Genomic DNA, 18094 nt, shown 5'->3' on the forward strand with positions numbered 1-18094 from the left:
CTCTAAGTCTGTAAGTATCTGTTTTGTAAGTAAAAACAAATCTCCTCATTTTTAAATTGAAGTCACTTAGAGAAGGCCGTAATGTGCTCAGGTTTGCTCAGTCAGTAAGTGGTGGAGCTGAAATTCATACACAGGTCTGTTTGACTCAAGGTCTAAAACTCTTCAGTACAGGTGGCTCAGTGGTAAAGAATCTGCCTGCCAGTTCAGGAGTAACAGGACATTTGGGCTCGACCCCTGGGTCGGGAAGGTCCCCTGGAGGAGGAAATGGCAACCCGTTCCAGTATTCTTGCCTGGAGAATGCTATGGACAGAGGAGCCTGGCAGACTACAATCCATGGGGTTGCCAAGACTTGGATACAACTGAGCGACTGAGCACACACATACACACACACACACACACACACACACGAAGTCACTTCTCTTTTGGGGCTGAAGACCAGACAATTTCATTTCCCTCTATTAGAAAAAATATATTAAAGGAAGCATCCATTTAAAAAGAAAAAGAACAGGGAAAGGAAATTTCCATCTCTACTTTTTCATTTCTCAAAACACATACCTCTTCTGTCCCATTGCTCTGAAAAAAAATTTTGCATTTTTCTATATATTTTTTTCATTTTTTTTTCTCATAGGTAGTCGAGGTCGCCTTTCCCCTCCTTTATGCTTTAATTCAGGTTCCTGCATCTTGGGCATCGTTTTGTCTACTCCCCCCAAATAACTCATCGCATCTCTTCTCTCCGTGTGTTTTTAATTGGAGGAGTCTCTTCAAGCTGTAAGACAACTCACCCCCTTGTCCGTTCTCCACTCTTTCCCTTTCAGCTGCTTTCCTGAATGGCTGTTGCACCAATTCTGTTTTCCTGACCACAATTGGTGCAGCTGGGACAGAGAAGGACCAACTGAAAAGGAAATGCTAATCAGACCTTTTTAGAGAGTACAGTAAACACACACACACACATGCATGCACGCACCCACTCACACACATGCACACAGATTAAAAGGGGGCTCTGATTTAAGGAGAAACATCTCTTTTCTCAGCATCCTACATCACTAGTAGGTCTTGGGGTTTCCTCCAATGACTTGAGGAGCCCCCAGGGGATAGCCATGCATCGCTTGTCTTCTCTGCAGCTCTCTCTTTCATTGCGTAGTTTCAGACAGAGCTTGAACATTCAGAGGGGGAGAAGGGCATGTACATTGGAAGACACGTTCGCCAGCTCCAAGTCTGGCCAGGGGCTGCCATAGGAACTGGAAAGGGCGTGGGGGGAGGCACCCAGGTAGCCCTGGAGCCATGAGCTCGTTCCGGGTGGGGAACACACAGAGAAAGTTCAGGCGGACCTTTGCCCTGAGACCTGTGATTTGAACCATATTTTGCAGAGGGTTTTGGGGTGGTTATTGGGTTTTTGCTTTTTAATGTGGGAGAGAGGAAGAGCAAGTGGCAAGGCCATAGCTGAGGCTTCATGTCCCGTGTGGCCAGATGTCCAAGGTGCCTCACTCACTGAATGTCTTGGAAGACATTGTCCAGTTCCTAGCTGAGAACACAGCCAAGGAGGGAGGAAAATCGAGAGAGAAGATGAGCAAACTGGAGAAAGTTTGTTGGAAAGGAAAGACCCCAGGTTTACAAACAACTTACATGTGGCTCTCACCAGGGGTGGGACATGTCGTGTACTCCCTCTGGGTGCTGGTATCTTCCTCTGCAGAAACAGGCTTACATGGATGACTTTCAAAGTGACTTTCCAGCTCTGATATTTACATTACTGAATAGTAGAAACAAAAGCTTCCCACCATCAAGGATCTATTGTATAGCACAGGGACCTACACTCAGTGTTTTTTTTAATAAGCTATAAGGGAAAGGAAGGGCTTGCCTGGTGGCTCAGTCGGTGAAGAATTTGCCTGCAGTGTAAGAGACAGGGTTCAATCCCTGGGTCGGGAAGATCCCCTGGAGAAAGGAATGGCAACACACTCCAGTATGCTTGCTGGAGAATCCCACGGACAGAGGAGCCTGGCGAGCTACAGTCCATGGGGTCGCAGAGTTGGACATGACTGAGCAACTAACACACACACACACACACACACACAAGAGGGAAAAGAACCTGAAAAGACTAGATATACATATAGGTATAACCAAATCACTGTGCTTGCACCTGAAACTACCATGATGCTGTGAATCAACTAAACTTCAATACAAAAAAATTAAACGAAAACCAAAGAATTCTCCTTAAATTAAAATCCTCTTTTGCTGTGGTCAAGCACACTGGGCGATTACTTACTGAAGCTTATTTCTCCACAGAGAAATGAAGACAAATGAGGTGTGATGTATGCTATGGTGACTCGAGTAATAACACTGTATTGTCAGTTTGAAAGTTGCTAAGGGCATAACTATTAAAAACGCTCATCACAGGGGGAAAAGAGGAAATAAAAGCATCTCCCCTGGTCTATTTTGTTGTAAAATGTTTATGAAGCGGGACTTCGTTTATTTTGGTCAGTGCCTCCAACCGAGCCAAAAACAGCCATCTTGGAATGCGAGCCTCCCTCTCTCCCCTCCCCGCTGACGTGGATGTGGCCGGTGACGGGGTGGGGAACGAACGGGGAGGCAGGGGAGAGGAGAGGAGGAGATGAGAGTTTTCTAATGATCTTCTTTAGTTAACAGGCACAAGTTGTTAGCTGGAGCTGAGAAGCCTTCTTTTCTGGTGTGCCAATCTCCCCCTCCTTTCTGTAATGGGTTTAGTTCCCACAGCTAATGCACTGCGTAATGAGGCCGGAGGGGAGCCAGTGCTCTGGGGGGTAGGGGGTGGGGGACGGGGTAAGGACACGGAGCCTCCAGGGCCTGACAAAGGACAGAGAGCTCCGTTGGACGGTCTTAATGACGGGTCCAGCCTCTCTCACTCCCAGCGAGTGGAGCCTCCTGCCAGGGCTCGTGCAAGCCGAGTGGCGTGGTGAGGCCTTGGTGTGAAACCCCAAGAGGTCTGGGAACAGGGCAGACCTCTGCCAGACCAAGCTCATTCCTTCCTCCAAGCCCTGACCTGACCTCCCCACCCCTCCCCAGCCACTGGTCCAGAGGCTCTTGCTCTCAGGATGCAGTACCTTTTCCCCATAAGACCCTCTCCTTGGGTGGTAAGGAAGGCCCCTGCCCCATTCCATCAGGCTTTATCGGGTTGCGAGAGGACGGAGGAGCCGCACGCAAAGGCGGGGGCGGGAAACGGCCACCTTGAGGAGGGGACCCGAATCCCCTCCGCCAATTCTGGTGGCTCGCACCTCCGGGTCCCCCAGCGCTTTGCTCCGGTGGAGCGCCGCCTGCTTGACGGTGCAAGGTCTCCCAGTGATGGGTGATGTGTGCATCATCACTCCCGTTCCACCTATGCTTGGGGATGGCCCCTCATTCACTTTTCAACTCCTATGGCCTCCAGTTATAATGCACAACCCAGACCCGGAGCTCGTGTTCAGAGTTGAAATGATTTGAATGTCCAGGAAATAGGCTCTGAATATTCACATCCTTGGGGTGAACCTAGGGACCCTTCTAGATTATTATTCCCTCATGCTTTCAACCCAGTGAGCTCCAGGGATTCCTAAAAGGAAGGGAAGAGAGGAGGAAAGGCAAAACCAGAATTGAGGGGAAAAAATATTTCCTCTTAGGACGAATCCACTGTTCACTTGTCCATTGAAAGAAGTAAAAATTCTCACGTGGAAAGTTCAGGAAGAGACAATTCAAATGATCAGGAGCAGGTTGGTGGGAGATGTTGCTGGTGTGAATGCGACCCCCTAAAGTGTACACTTCAGGGCTTATAGAATGGGTATAATACTGACTGGATCGTCCTAATGTCTAGTCAGCACCCTGTAAAATTCAGGGGTGAAACTTGGGCTCCCAGAGGCTGGGCTATACGGGTGCAGGGCTAGCAAACATTAGAGACATTGGCCCTGGCCCTGTGCTCTTATCACTATGCCATGGATCGGGAAGAATTCATCACTGGCAGAGAGAAGGCTGTGGATAAAGACAAGTTTACAGAGTCGCAAAGGTCCATGACTGGTGAAAACATTCTGCCTTCACAAACCGCTAGAGTGCTTTTCAGGATAACCATGGGAGATTTTTTGTTTCTTATTTTGTTTATTTATTTGGCTATGCCAGATCTTACTGGTAGTATGCGGGATCGAGTTCCCTGACCCGGGATCTAACCCAGACCTCCTGCATTGGGAGCATGGAGTCTTAGCCACTGGACTACCAGGGAGGCCCTGGAAACTTGAACAGGATAAAATGGGGAGCAAAGAAAAAGAGGACTCATGAGGTGAGCAGGAAGTAAGCTTGTGGAGCCTTATTAGAGAAGAAATAGCAGAGTCTCCCAGCCCCACTGTGCTAATGTTTGTTTCCCAGGGGAATTCTTTTTTTTTTTTTTAATATTTATTTATTTGGCTGCACCGGTTCTTAGTTGGGGCACACAGGATCTTTAGCTGCAGCACGTGGGATCTAGTTCCCTGACTAGGGATAAAACCTGGGTCCCCTGCATTGGGAACTCGGAGTTTTAGTCACTGGATCACTAGGGAAGTTCCCCCAGGGGAATTCTATGGTTGGACAGGGCCCCTACCCTCCTGGATCTACTTTAAGACACGAATTGGGGGAAATTTTTGCTATTGGGGAAAATCTTTAAAGGCAACTGGAAAGTCATACCTGATGATCCCAAGCAGTTTAGTGGAAAAGTGGGGAGTTGGGGAAGGCTCCCAGTTCTCAGAGGCTGATACCAGGTTCAATTTTTTCCTCCTCCAACCCTGCCTCGGATGCCGGACGGTGACAGATTCCAGACAGACAGAGCCACGTGGCTCTGTGTTCTGATCCAGCGGCTGTTTCTCAGTCTCCCTGCCACATCATGGGCAGTCCTCATGGCCTCTCCTCATCTCTTGGAAAGTCTCAAGATGCATGCAGGCCTCCCCCGGCCCCAGGTCTGTCTATTAAGTTCTCCAGGAAGTCTCTTAACAGTGAGTTGCTCATTTTCCTGCATCCAGGCTAGAGCAGAAGCTTTCCCTTTAGCCACAGATGGAGGCACATTCCAGACATGTGGTCTCCCTGTGGCTCAGAGCATCTCCCTTGGCCTGGTGTCCACGCCCTGCCCCCACCCCATGGTGTTCCCGTGACCATGTCCCGCCTCATTCAGGACTTTACCCAGCTGTCACCTCTTCAGAGAATCAGTCCCTCACCAGGCGGCCTTCCCTCCCACCATCCTGTCCCCTCGCCCTGATCCATTTATGTTCACACTTCTTTTTCTTTAAATTTTAGTTATTTTTTGCTGTGTTGGGTCTTAGTAGTTGCAATACTCACTCAAGGCTTAATTGCTCTGAGGTATGCAGGATCTTAGATCCCTGATCAGGGATCAAACCTGCATCCCTAGCACTGGAAGGTGGACTGTTAACCACTGGACCACCAGGCAAGTCCCAGGTGTTCATACTTCTCACCACAACCTCACAACAGATCTGTTTCCTTCTCAGTTTACTGCCTATACCGGGATGCTGCATTCAGGATTTTCCACTTTGGGAAAGGATCTTGTTTTTGTCGACCACCAAGTCGCCAAATCATAGGACAGCGACTGGCATGTAGTAGGTCCTCAGTAAATGTTTGCCTGATGAACCGGTGATGCGGACAGTTCCTAATCCTCAGATCCCTTGCGGCCAAAATCTGGAGCCGACTCGGGTACCAGGTCCCCAAGGCAGCCCTCCTTCTGGCCTCATTTCACCTGCAGTACCTAGAGCAGTCAGGGTCACCACTGCCACCACCACCACGGCGGTTATTATTTATTCATTAGCATGATGGCTAATCATTTCATAATGGCTCATTAGACTAATATGATCTTAGTGACTAATGAAATGCCTACAATAGAACAAGAGTGTGCCTGACAGACAGCAGCAACTCGGGTACAGTTTGCTCATTCACTCTCAAGATAGTAAACGCTCTTAGCCAAGGGCATCACAGTCATGGACTTCCCTGGGGGTCCAGTGGTTTAGACTCCACGCTTCCAATGCAGGGGGCACAGGTTCAGTCCCTGGTCAGGGAAATGCTGCAGGCCTTAAGGAGCGTGGTATGAGAGGTATGCTGCTACTGCTAAGTCGCTTCAGTTGTGTTCAACTCTGTGCGACCCCATAGACAGCAGCCCACTAGGCTCCTCTGTCCCTGGGATTCTCCAGGCAAGAATACTGGAGTGGGTTGCCATTTCCTTCTCTAATGCATGAAAGTGAAAAGTGAAAGGGAAGTCGCTCAGTCGTGCCTGACTCTTAGCGACCCCAAGGACTGCAGCCTACCAGGCTCCTCTGTCCATGGGATTTTCCAGGCAAGAGGACTCGAGTAGGGTGCCATTGCCTTCTCCGATGAGAGGTATAGTGCACCGGTATTATAGTGTTTACAGAACTGTGTACTTGTGGAATAGTACAATAGGAGATCTTGTGGAATTTCTGTTTCTACATTTAAATTCATATATGTAATGTTTGTTTTACTGATTACAATCTGAATTTCTAAGAAGCGTGTTGACTTTTGCAATAAAGATGCAATACGGAATGGTACACAATTGAAAAAAAAGATAAAAGTTATAAACTTAAAAGAATTTGGAAAATGTATGAACCATTCCAAAAACTATAGCAATCACCAAAAAAAAAATTATTTAGAAAAGGGCATCATAGTCCCAACAAAGGAGCTGTGACCATCCGTTAGATGGAATCTGTTAGGCACAAGCCAAGTTTGGGGGACTTTCACATACTTCTTTATTTACTTCTCTCCTTATTTACTTCTCTCAAGAGTCCCAAGACGCAGGAGATCACAGTTAGTAACTGAGGTACTGGTATTCCCACTCCAGTCAGTTTGACACAAGATCCCATGCTTTCCCCCCCAAATCACACTGCTGTACTAAACACGCCTATCTTAGAAAAAGCTCATTCAGTTACCCCTGGAATAAACCCTGGTTTCTTCACCTGTCAAATGAAAGCACTGGTCCAAAAGACCTTTTCTAAAAAAAATGCAAGCAATATTTTTTATTGAAATATAACTGATTGACATTATGTCAGTTTTAGGTGTGAAATGTAGTGATTCAATATTTCTATTTTTATTTTAAAAATTAATTTAATTGGAGTATGAAAGTGAAAGTCACTCAGTCGTGTCCAACTCTTTGTGACCCCATGGACTTCTCCAGGAATTCTCCAGGCTAGAATACTGGAGTGGGTAGCCGTTCCCTTCTCCAGGAGATCTTCCCAACCCAGGGATGGAACCCAGATCTCCTGCGTTACAGGCAGATTGTTTACCAGCTGAGCCACCAAGGAAACCCAAGAATATGGAGTGGGTAGCCTATCCCTCCTCCATCGGATCTTCCTGACCCAGGAATCGAACCAGGGTTACCTGCACTGCAGGCGGATTCTTTACCAACTGAGCTACCAGGGAAGCCCTTAATTGGAGTATAATTGCTCAATATTTTTATAGATTATACCCTAAAGTTATTACAAAATAATGGCTTTATTTCCCTGTGGTGTACAACGTATACTTGTTGTTTATTTTATACATTAGTAGTTTGTAGAAGATACAAACTGTTGTTTGTTGTTTAGTCGCTCAGTTCTGTCTGACTCTGCGACCCCATGGAATGTAGCCCACCAGGCTCATCTGTCCATGGGATTCTCCAGACAAGAATACTGGAGTGGGTTGCCATTTCCTTCTCCAGGGGATCTTCCCGACCCAGAGTTTGAACCTGCATCTCCTGCATTGGCAGGCATGTTCTTCACCACTGAGTTTCCTGAGAAGCCCAGTAGATACAAATTGCTGTGTATAAAATAAAGTACCCAGAGACTTTTAAGAGACCTTGCAGCTTTAAGTTCCAGAATTCTCTCCCCTCTGACTGGTGTGAGCAGACTCCTCGCATGCTGACGTAATGAGCTTTACCATCTGCCTCTCTCGGCAAGATCTGATGACTCTGAAAGACCCTCCCACAATCTGTCTCCTCACTTGACACCCCTTTCTACCTCTCAGAGCATCTTCCTCCTCTGGACAGGTCATGGGATCCCCTTTGGACCTCACTCCCCCTTCCAAGAAAAGGCTTCCCTCAGGCGCTGCTCCCCTGACACACACCCCCTCATCAGAAACCAGCGACGCCCTCTCTCAGTCAGCCTCATCACGTCCTCCTGGTTTCGCCCAGAGCTGCTGCCAAGACTCCCCACCTTGCCTGTCTGGCGAACATAACTCCTGTGTGCTCGGGCTCGGGTGTTGGAAAGAAAACGAGACACATTTCCACCGACAAACCATCAGTCCGTCAAGCCCAGGAGGTCGGGCCAGCTTCTTCATCGTCAGTCATCGAAGTGAGAGAATTAGGTCCCAAGTCCGCCTTCTCGAACCAAAATCTATTTATCGCAAACACCAGCAGGCACTAGCAGAGTGATGTGCTATGATTGGGGTAAAAAAAAGCTCCTGGTATTCTAAGCTGTGAGCATGAAAACCCAGTGAGGACTAACTGGTTGGAAGAACAGAGGGGTTTATGATTCACTTAAAATATTTGTGTCAGGAAAGCCCGGATTCGCCACCTGTTTCCCCTTCCACTGATATTTATGACAGCTGAGGAATCCTACCCTTCACAAAAGGCTCGGCTCCATGCCCGAACTTTCTAGCCTATTCTTTCTATTTACATGAACATTTTCGTAGAAAAAGCCTAAATCTCGCCCCATCATGAGAAAAAAAGTGTTCTCCCAGTTCCTGGAGAGGTAAGGAGAATTTTTCTACAGGTCTTCACAGCTCAGCCCCAACTTTCAGTTTGGGGCGTGAGAAGAACAGGTTGGCGTCTCGTTCCTTCTCCTCCAGATCCTGGGTGGTGTTTTGGACCGAGCAGCTCCCTATGGAGGGAGATAAAGAATGGGGCACACAGTAGGCATGCAAACAGGAGCCGGCAATCCCTCCAGCCTCTCCTGAGGCCTCTTCTTCCTAGAGCATCGTCAGCTTTCTCCTGGAAGGCAACTGGGTGGGTGGGTCTATCTCCCACCGTTCCACCCCCACCTTCAAGGGCTGGGCACTCCAGGAGCCCTGCAGGTGAGGGTCTCCCCTGCCTGAGGAACTCACAGTCTTTCTGGAGGGGGGCACCCCTGAGAAAGCAGAAGATGTCAGATCTGGAGGTACCCTTCAAGATGCTCTGGTCTAAACCTCCTTGAATCTCTTGGAGACTGAGGCCTGGAGAAGCAAAGCAAGACTTGATTCAAGGTCACACCAAAGTCACTGGGGCCAGGCAGGGACTCCACCAGAGCGTCTGACTTCCAATCCAAGGCACTTTTCATTGTATCCTCAGGACAGTGATTAAAAAAATAATAATAATTGATTTAGCACCTGTCCTTGAAAGGAGCTGCTGAACAATGCACAGTTGAGAGAGACCTGGTCCAGGTCCTTGGCCCCAAGTCTTGTGGGAAGACAGAGAGCTGAGCACATCCCTGCCGGCGGCTCTGTCGGGAAGGACGCTGTGGTCAGAGCATGTACACTGGATCAAGGGGAATGCGGTCAACCACAAGCTGCTGTACTGCAGGCATTCCTAGTGGGATGACAATGTTCTAGGGAATCCTGTAAGTTAACGGTTCCCAACCTCTGGATCTGATGCCTTGTGATCTGAGGTGGAGCTAATGTAATAATAATAGACATAAATTGCACAATCTGTGTAGTGCACTGGAGTCATCCCGAAACCATCTCCCTGCTGCTGTGGTCTGTGGAAAAACTGTCTCCCACAAAACCAGTCCCTGGTGCCCAAAAGGTTGCTGTAAGTCATGTCAGACCGCAGAGGTGGGAGAGTAGCTGTGGTTTATTGGGCGGTGACAGAGGGAGAGGGAGCAGCCTCTTGAGGGACAAGGGGGTCCAGATGCCAGATTCTGCATGTGCTCCCACGTCACCCTTCCACCCCCGACCCCTAGACGTCAGCACTTTAAATATCCGTAACATGCCGGGAAACAGGAGACCCAGGGGGTTCTCGAATGACTGCAGAATACATCCCCAGAGGTCAGCCCATCCATCCTGGAAGGTAGGGTTCCACCCACATGCTCCCACGTGACAGACTCTAGGTCCATCCATGTCTCTACAAATGACTCTATTTTTTTCCTTTAGGCAGCTGAGTAATATTCCATTGTATGTATGAACCACATCTTCTTTATCCACTCACCTGTCGATATATACACTACCATGTATAAAATAGCTAGCTAGTGGGAAGCTTCTGTATAGCACAGGGAGCTCAGCTCGGTGCTTTGTGATGACCTAGAGGGGTGGGATGGGAGGTGGTCCAAGAGGGAGGGGATATATGTATACACATAGCTGTTTCACTTCATTGTACAGCAGAGACTAACACAACATTGTAAAGCAATTATATTCCCCCAGAATGGCTAACATAGGCACCTATAGGCTTTTAGAATAAGACTTACCTATACTTTCAATTGAGAATTCTGCACTCTCCAGTACTGCCTCAGTCCTCATCCCCAGAAGCCTCAGTTCATTGTGCTTCATCCAGTGGCCACTCCCACTCACCACGGAGCGAGTAGCAGCAGAAACTTCGCTGCATTTTGTGCCCACTGCACCGTCTGTCTTTGAGTTGGAACGCATTAACTATGCCCTCTGTACCCCTCTCCATCCCCTCCAGCCGTTTCTTCTGCAGATTACAGAAAGCTGCAACACTACTCTGTGCTCTGTGGTGACCTAAATGGGAAGGAAATCCAAGAAAGAGAAGGTATACGTGTGTGTATAGCTGCGCTGGAGACGCAGGTTCCATTCCTAGGTCAGGAAGATTCCTTTGAGAGGAAATGGCAACCCACTGCAGTATTCTTGCCTGGGAAAATCCCATGGACAGAGGAGCCTGGCAGGCTACAGTCCACGTGGTTGAAAAGAATCAGACACAACTGAACGACTGAGCACCCACGCGCCCATAGCTGATTCACTTTGCTGTACAGCAGAAACTAACACAACATAGTAAAGCAACTATACTCCAATAAAATGTTTTTTAAAAAAAGAAATCTCCAGCTTTCCAAATGTCATGATCCTCCCAGAGCCCTAGGTTCCACCCTGGCCAACCTCCTGCAGCAGATTCTGGATCCCCTGGGGGCTTCCTGTCTCCAGAGTGAGGGTCATGGACTGGCTGCTCGCACTGCCCTAAGATTAAGCCACTAATTGTCGAGCGTAGTAAAGTAATAAAGTCACCAGCTCATTTTAAAGGAGCTCCTTTCCCCAAGAGTCCAAAGTGCTTTCTAAGTTTTATACCGCCCCATCCTCCTATTACAGGAAAAGCCAGGGTGATAGTGATGAAAATCGTAGCTGACGTCTCTGCCTCATCCTATCATAGCCTCCTTTCCCTTTATGTGGTTCATCGTAGTCCACTGAAGGCACCACTACCTTTATATGTGGGATGGCTATTTTTGTGGGTCTTGATTTGCTGCTGGCTGTTGCGTTGAGACAGGCTGGGACCTTTGCTGTAGTACTTGCACCTGGACAAATATCTCCTTGAGCATGAAAATACAAAAGAGGTCATAAAGGACTAAAAACAACTGCATGCATACACAGTTGGGTCAAATTATGGACAATAAGATACAGAAAGACCAAACATACAACTTCCACTTCTGGAGAGTTGGGGGAAAGCAGGGTGCTGGGGACAAAGGCTGGGGGCTGAGCATGCTGCCGGCACTGAACACGACCAAAGGGTGGGCAAACCACCTAAGCCACCCCTCCAGCCCGACCTCTGGACACACCCCCTACCCTCATTGCACATAAGGAGACAGACTGAGCATCCATGCTAGCTCCAGAGCAAGCAAGGGAACCTGTTACTTGTTCTCGCTTGCTCCTGCTGCAGCAGGGACCCTGTAAAGCCTAGCCTGAATTTCCTGTCTGGCCTGTGTGTGTGTGTGTGTGTGTGTGTCTGTGTGCAGGCGCGCACGTGCTCAGCCACTTCCAATTCTTTGCGACTCCATGGACTGTCTGGCCTCTAGGCAATTTCTATTGATTAAGGAGGCCAAGAACCTGCTCGGTATCACTGGCATGGACTTCTAGAAGCCAGGCCATTCTGCACAAACTATAAGCAGACTTCTGTGCAGTAGAGAGATGAACACAGAAACCTGGAATGGCCGAGCTCTGGACCGTTGGTCAGCCTCAGGGACCAGGCGCTGTGCAGTCAGCTCCTTGGACCTAAGGGAGAGGAAGGTCATCTGCTGGTCTAAGAAGGCTGAGTCCTGGGTGACGATGAGCATCCCCTGAACATGCTCACTGATGAGCAGGCATCATTAGTTAATCCATCTGTGGGCTCTGAACACCCACCAGGGATTTGAATTCCACACGACTGAAGCAGCAGCAGAGGCAGCAGCTGTCGAGCGGCACCTGCCACAGGGGAACTGGCCAGATTTCAGATAGGGTCCTCTGAGGCCAGAGGCAGCAGGAAGGAGAGATTCCAGGGGTGTTGGGGGGCAACAGCTGGCGCTGGCAGGGAAGGTGCAGAGAGGAACTTGAGAGGGAGAGAAGGAGGGAGGATGTGCAAGTAAAAAGCAAACAACCCTCCGTGAAAATAGGAAGAGAAGTGCTAAACAGTAAAGGAATGACCTCAAAAGTGAAGCCCGAGATCAGTTAGAGACGTCCTCGCAGGAAATCTCAGCCCGCCTCTCCCGAGGACACCCTCCTGCTCTTTTGGCCACCAGAGGGCTCCTGTATTCCAAAAATATTATGGAAAAGTGACAAACGTCTCCAATATTTTCCACTCCGAGCGTGCACACGTGGAACTGGCCATTTCTGTGTCCGCACACAGAAAATCATCTTGGAGAGTTGAGGGATTTCAGTTCCGATTACAACAGGGCCCCTGAGCCAACGTGGTCAGAAACCATCAACCTCTCTTCTCTGTTCTTCTCTTGTTACAACCCACAGCCACAATCGGGTGGGAGAGAAGGGGAGGGAGAAAAGGGGTCCAGCAAGTTAGACCTGACATTTCAGAGAGACATTACCACCTCGGCTCAGTGTTTATACATAGTTAAGGATGAGCAGGGCTGTGTTTTGGTTGTCTGGTACCACCTTTGTCCTGGTGAAACTTGTATATGAAGGAAAAAAATAACGCGCATGTGTTTGGCCAAAGGTTCAGGTTCAAGGTCCAGTTCTGTCCGTTTCTAACTATATGACCTTGGTCTAAACCCCTAACCATCCTCATGAGCTACAGTTCCATCGTCTGTAAGAGATAAAATGTTCTTATCACCAAGGTTGGATGCAGAATTAAATGAGATCCTGTCTTTGAAGGGATCGGGCACGTAGTCAGAGCTCAGGATCCACTCATTTACTCTGAATCTGAATTGGCCCCACGCGTGAAATTGACATTACGGAGACCAGCAATACAATTACAAAACTGGGCATGAGGAAGACAGATTAGGACTCCTGTCACCCTGAGTAGAAAGTAGACCCATGAGTGGCAGAATTGGGGAATCAGATCAAGCTTGCTAGAGAATTACTTCAACTACAGAACATGAAAGCTTCCCCAAAACAGAGTAAAACAGCCGTTGGCTCATCCCAGGGGTGTTCCAGGAGAGGTGGGATGAGCAATGGAAGGGAAGTGACACTGCAGATTCCTGCATCAGCTGGGAAGTGTTGGGTGACCCACAAGAACCTTTCCAACTCAGGAAATTCTGTAATTCTCTATTCCAAGGAAAGGGACAAGCGGGAAAGCATTGTTATGTCAGGTGGGTGGAAAGGATGGTCTGCTTTCCAACCTGGCGGTTGTGACATCTACACTTTCCCACATCATCGGATCGCTATGCATCCAGCCACCTCTCATCTTATTCCTGGGCGTCTCGATCAGTTGGTGGTTAAGCCTCAGACAATTACTTCTAAGCCAAGAGCAGGGTTATGCGCATCAAAGACGGTTGCTATAGATCCACTCCGCTGTTTTTGGAACAACTGATCAGTGTTTCTGACACTAGCGATGCTCCCCTCAAAGTTCAAGTTTGATCACATCAGGAACTGTGCGATTCAGAACACCTTCCTTTCCTATTTTCTTTTATCTGACACCAAGAACAATCCTTCTTCTCACAGCTAGGGAACTTCATAAAGAGGGAGGAGTCTGAACACACAGCTTTTGGAAATTCTTGCTCTGTGTGAGTCCCAGTGCAAGACCAAACTCCACGTAGACCTTCTCTTTGACACAGGTAGTTGAGTTTTCCCAGTTCTTCTAAGGTAGGAAGGGGTGAGAGAGAGAGAGAGAGAGGATATTCCCAGCTCTTGTGGAAGGATGATTTTGAAAAGAATCAGGAGATGCCGTGTGTCTCAGGGGTCACAGCATGGTTTACCATCTGGAGAAACTTGGTTTTGACACTCAACTTGATCATTCAGTAGATGCGAAATGTTTATCAATATCCAAGTCGCGGCGTCTCTCTCTGTAAAAGAGGATGATGTCTTCCGGAATTTTGCTGAATATAAAAAATGGCCAAGTTTCTATCTTAGAAAACCCAGGGAAAACTTTCAGGTTGTGCATTTTTTTCAGCTGACATATATTATCCCCACAGGACATCCCTGCACTCAGGTCTGTTAGACACTGGTATTACAGACCAGACATTGTGAAATCATCTCCTTCAACACTTTAAACATAAGGTTGTTACTCATGTGGCGGGGAGGTAACTCCCGTCTTTATTGAACCAGTACCCGGACACCAATCACACACTATCTGGGAACTGGGTACATCTGTTGGCCCCTAGTGCTGGCAACAGTGAGTGTGTCATGCTTCACCGGAAGAGTGGGAAGATACCATGGTTTTTAAGTCATCCCATCAGGATTCATACCAGAGTCATGTGGGTCAGCCCTGAATATTCATTGGAAGGACTGATGCTGAAGCTGAAGAGCCAACACCTTGGTAACCTGATGTGAAGAGCCGACTCATTGGAAAAGAACCTGATCCTGGGAAAGATTGAAGGCAGGAGGAGAAGAGGGTGGCAGAGAATGAAATGGCTGGATAGCATCACTGACTCAATGGACATGAGTTTGAGCAAATTCCAGGAGACAGTGAGGGACAGGGAACCCTGGCGTGTTGCAGTCCATGGGGTCGCAAGGAGTCGGACACAACTGAGTGACTGAACGAGTCACAGGATGTTCAGTCACAGGGGGCCTGGGGCAGAGGTTGGAAGGAACGGAATTCCAGCTCCTGGCCCAGTTGCATGCCCTGCCAATGCTGCAGGCCATCAAATATTCCAAGTGTCCCCTCTGTCCCCTGCAGGGGAGGCCTTGGAAGAGATCAGCTAACTGTCTTCAAAAGTTAAGCAATTTCTTTCTCAATAACAAGTGGGAGAGAATGCAGGTCGCAGGTCCTTTGCAAGAACTTCCTGTGTCGCCTCCTCCAGCCCACTCTCCTCTCTCCTTGTTACAGCCTAGGGGGAAGTGGGGCTGCAAATTCAACGGAGTTTTTACTTTTTAAGATCAAGACTGACAGTAACAAGGACCACATGTATCATGACCCAGAACGTACACACCATCATGCACACAAAGACACTTAATATTTCATGAACCAGAGCTTACTATGTGCATGGACTTTGATGTTTTCTATTTCATTCTATACTCATTCATTCCACTTTTAAGCTGTTCGTGACCTGAATTTCACCGTGTGACCTGACCTTTGAACTATATTCTTCACCATTGATCTTACCGACTGATGGGACTGCCTGCAATTTCTCTCCATTTCCTCTCAACTAGAGTGCAAATTCTTTAACAGGACAGATAAGACCATTTATATGATCTCATCTTCCATTTCAGTTCTGCCATCTTCACCCGAGCATCTCATGCTCCCAACACACCTGACACACGCCTCTCCAAGGTGACCCAAGCTCACTGAGCACTCTCCCATTTCTCTACCTTGCGTGTCCCCTACCCTCAGCCTTGACACGCTTCTTGCTGCAGGACAAATTCCTCTCCATCCTTAAGAAATATCCCAGCTGTCAGTTCCTCAGAAGACTGCCCCGACCTGCCCAAGCAGAACCAAACTTTCCACTAGGCTCCCACGGTCTTGAGGAATTCCTTTTTTCTTAGTATATATGATGATCATCTGGCCCTCCTTATCACAGCTGAACTGGCCTTTTCTATTTTTGAATTGGTAGAAATAACTTTTATGGCTTCCCAGGTGGCTCAGTGGTAAAGACTCCGCCTGCAATGCAGGAGACTTGGGTTTGATCCTTGGGTCAGGAAGATCCCCTGGAGAAGGGAATGGCAACCCACTCCAGTATTCTTGCCTGGGAAATCCCATGGACAGAGGAGGTTGGTCGGCTACAGCCCATGGGGTTGCAGAAGAGTCAGACATGACTATACAACAACAGAAATAACTTTAAAAGAACACCTTTTGTCTTTTTCTTTCCTTTGTGATTAGCCATTGCCTTCTTTTTTCTTTATCTTCCACCTACTTCTGGCCCCACCATCTCCACAAAACTCAGCACCACCAGGAGAATGGGAAGATCAGACAAGGAGAAAAAGGCATGGTCAAATTAGTGGTGGCAAACCAGTCTGGTTTCTCTACCATCAGACTGACGGGGAATCCAAACTTGGCAAAAACACAAGACATTCCATCTGAATGACAGGAAATTGGAAAAGGCAAGATGAGAAGGAGAAATCAAGGCAGAGTGAGAACACTGGCAGACAGCTGCACAATCAAGCTAGGAGCTGACATGGGGCACAAAATAAATGCTGATTCACAGGCCACAGCAAACCCTGATGACAAGCAAAGGCACTGTGGCTGTCTTTGAGATATAGGCAGTGGAGCATCCCAGGTGGCTCTAGTGGTAAAGAATCCGCCTGCCAATGCAGGATACATAAGAGACACCGGTTTGATCCCTGGGTCGGGAAGATCCCCTAGAGCAGGGTACAGCAACCCAATCCAGTATTCTTGCCTGGAGAAACCCATGGACGGAGGAGCCTAGCAGGCTACAGTCCATGGGGTTGCACAGAGTCAGACATGACTGAAGCGACTTAGCACTCACGCACACAGGCACCCATAGAGTTTAAACAAGAGACTCCCAGTGCTCAGTAGCTTTCAGAGCAATTATCCCATTATTCCATTTCATTATGGGGTGTCAGAGCTGGAGGGGATTTTAAGAGGCCAATTAGCCTTATCCATCCTCTAGCAGTAAATAAAAAAGGATACTGCAGCAGGCCAGCAATGTGCCCAAGGTCACACCTCTGAGTTAGCAGCAGAATGGGATGCTGTTTACTCAAACCTGCTACACACACACACACACACAGATGCCCAGTAGACTCTTGGGGCCCTTGGGGTTCCAGGAGGCCTGGCATTTCAAAACCCCTCCATAAAGCAGCCTGGCGCCTTCCAGATCTTTCCAAGACTCCCAGGCACAGATTCCACAGCCCCCCACTCCGGCCAACCCTCTTAAAATCTGTTGCCACAGGAGCTAGGCTGGTCTTCACAGCGTCTTATCCCTATGACCAAGAGTGCCTAAGCTATTAACTCACCAGCAACACATGCCAAGTTGCCTCTTCTTTTGCACAAGACGTTCATTTAAAATCAAATTGCACATAAATCCCTCTAGTTTCTGCTCATTTCCCTCAGCCCTCGGCCTTTTTTGGTCTTTTTTTCCCCTCTGTGCTCCTAACCCTGTCTACTGCGAGTCTCTGAGATGACACACGGGCAGGGAGAAGCTGGGCTGACTGGGGGAGCATCCACAGGGTAGTGCTGGAGCCGGCTGGCCAGCGGGAGAGGGTTACAGGGATGGCCCGGCGCAATGACCCTCATAGAACCGGGAAGCCCCTCAAGCACTCTTCTAGAACAACTCCCTCATCTCAAAGCTGTGGAAACAGGAGGCCTGGAGTGCAGAACTGTCTTGCCCTCGCAATTAAGGAATCCGAGTTAGGAGAGCGCCCCCTCCCCCGCCCCCCCCAAAAAAAGTGGCCCTCCTCCCGGACCAGTTCACTGCCTGGACCGCTGCCTTTGGCTCTGCAGATGGGGAACCTGAGAGTTTAGAGAGCTTAGAGAGATGGAGGGATTATCCGTGATTCCAGAGCTACTAAGTTCGAGGTCCAGTCCTGGACCCACAGTGAGGTGGGAGGACAGCGAAGGAACGGCGAGGTCTTTTTCACGCGGCAGGAGGCGCCAGCACAACTCCAGGGGGCGCTGTTCGCCTCGCCCCAC

The sequence above is a fragment of the Bos javanicus genome, chromosome 5 (assembly GCF_032452875.1).
Source record: "Bos javanicus breed banteng chromosome 5, ARS-OSU_banteng_1.0, whole genome shotgun sequence".
NCBI lineage: Eukaryota > Metazoa > Chordata > Mammalia > Artiodactyla > Bovidae > Bos > Bos javanicus.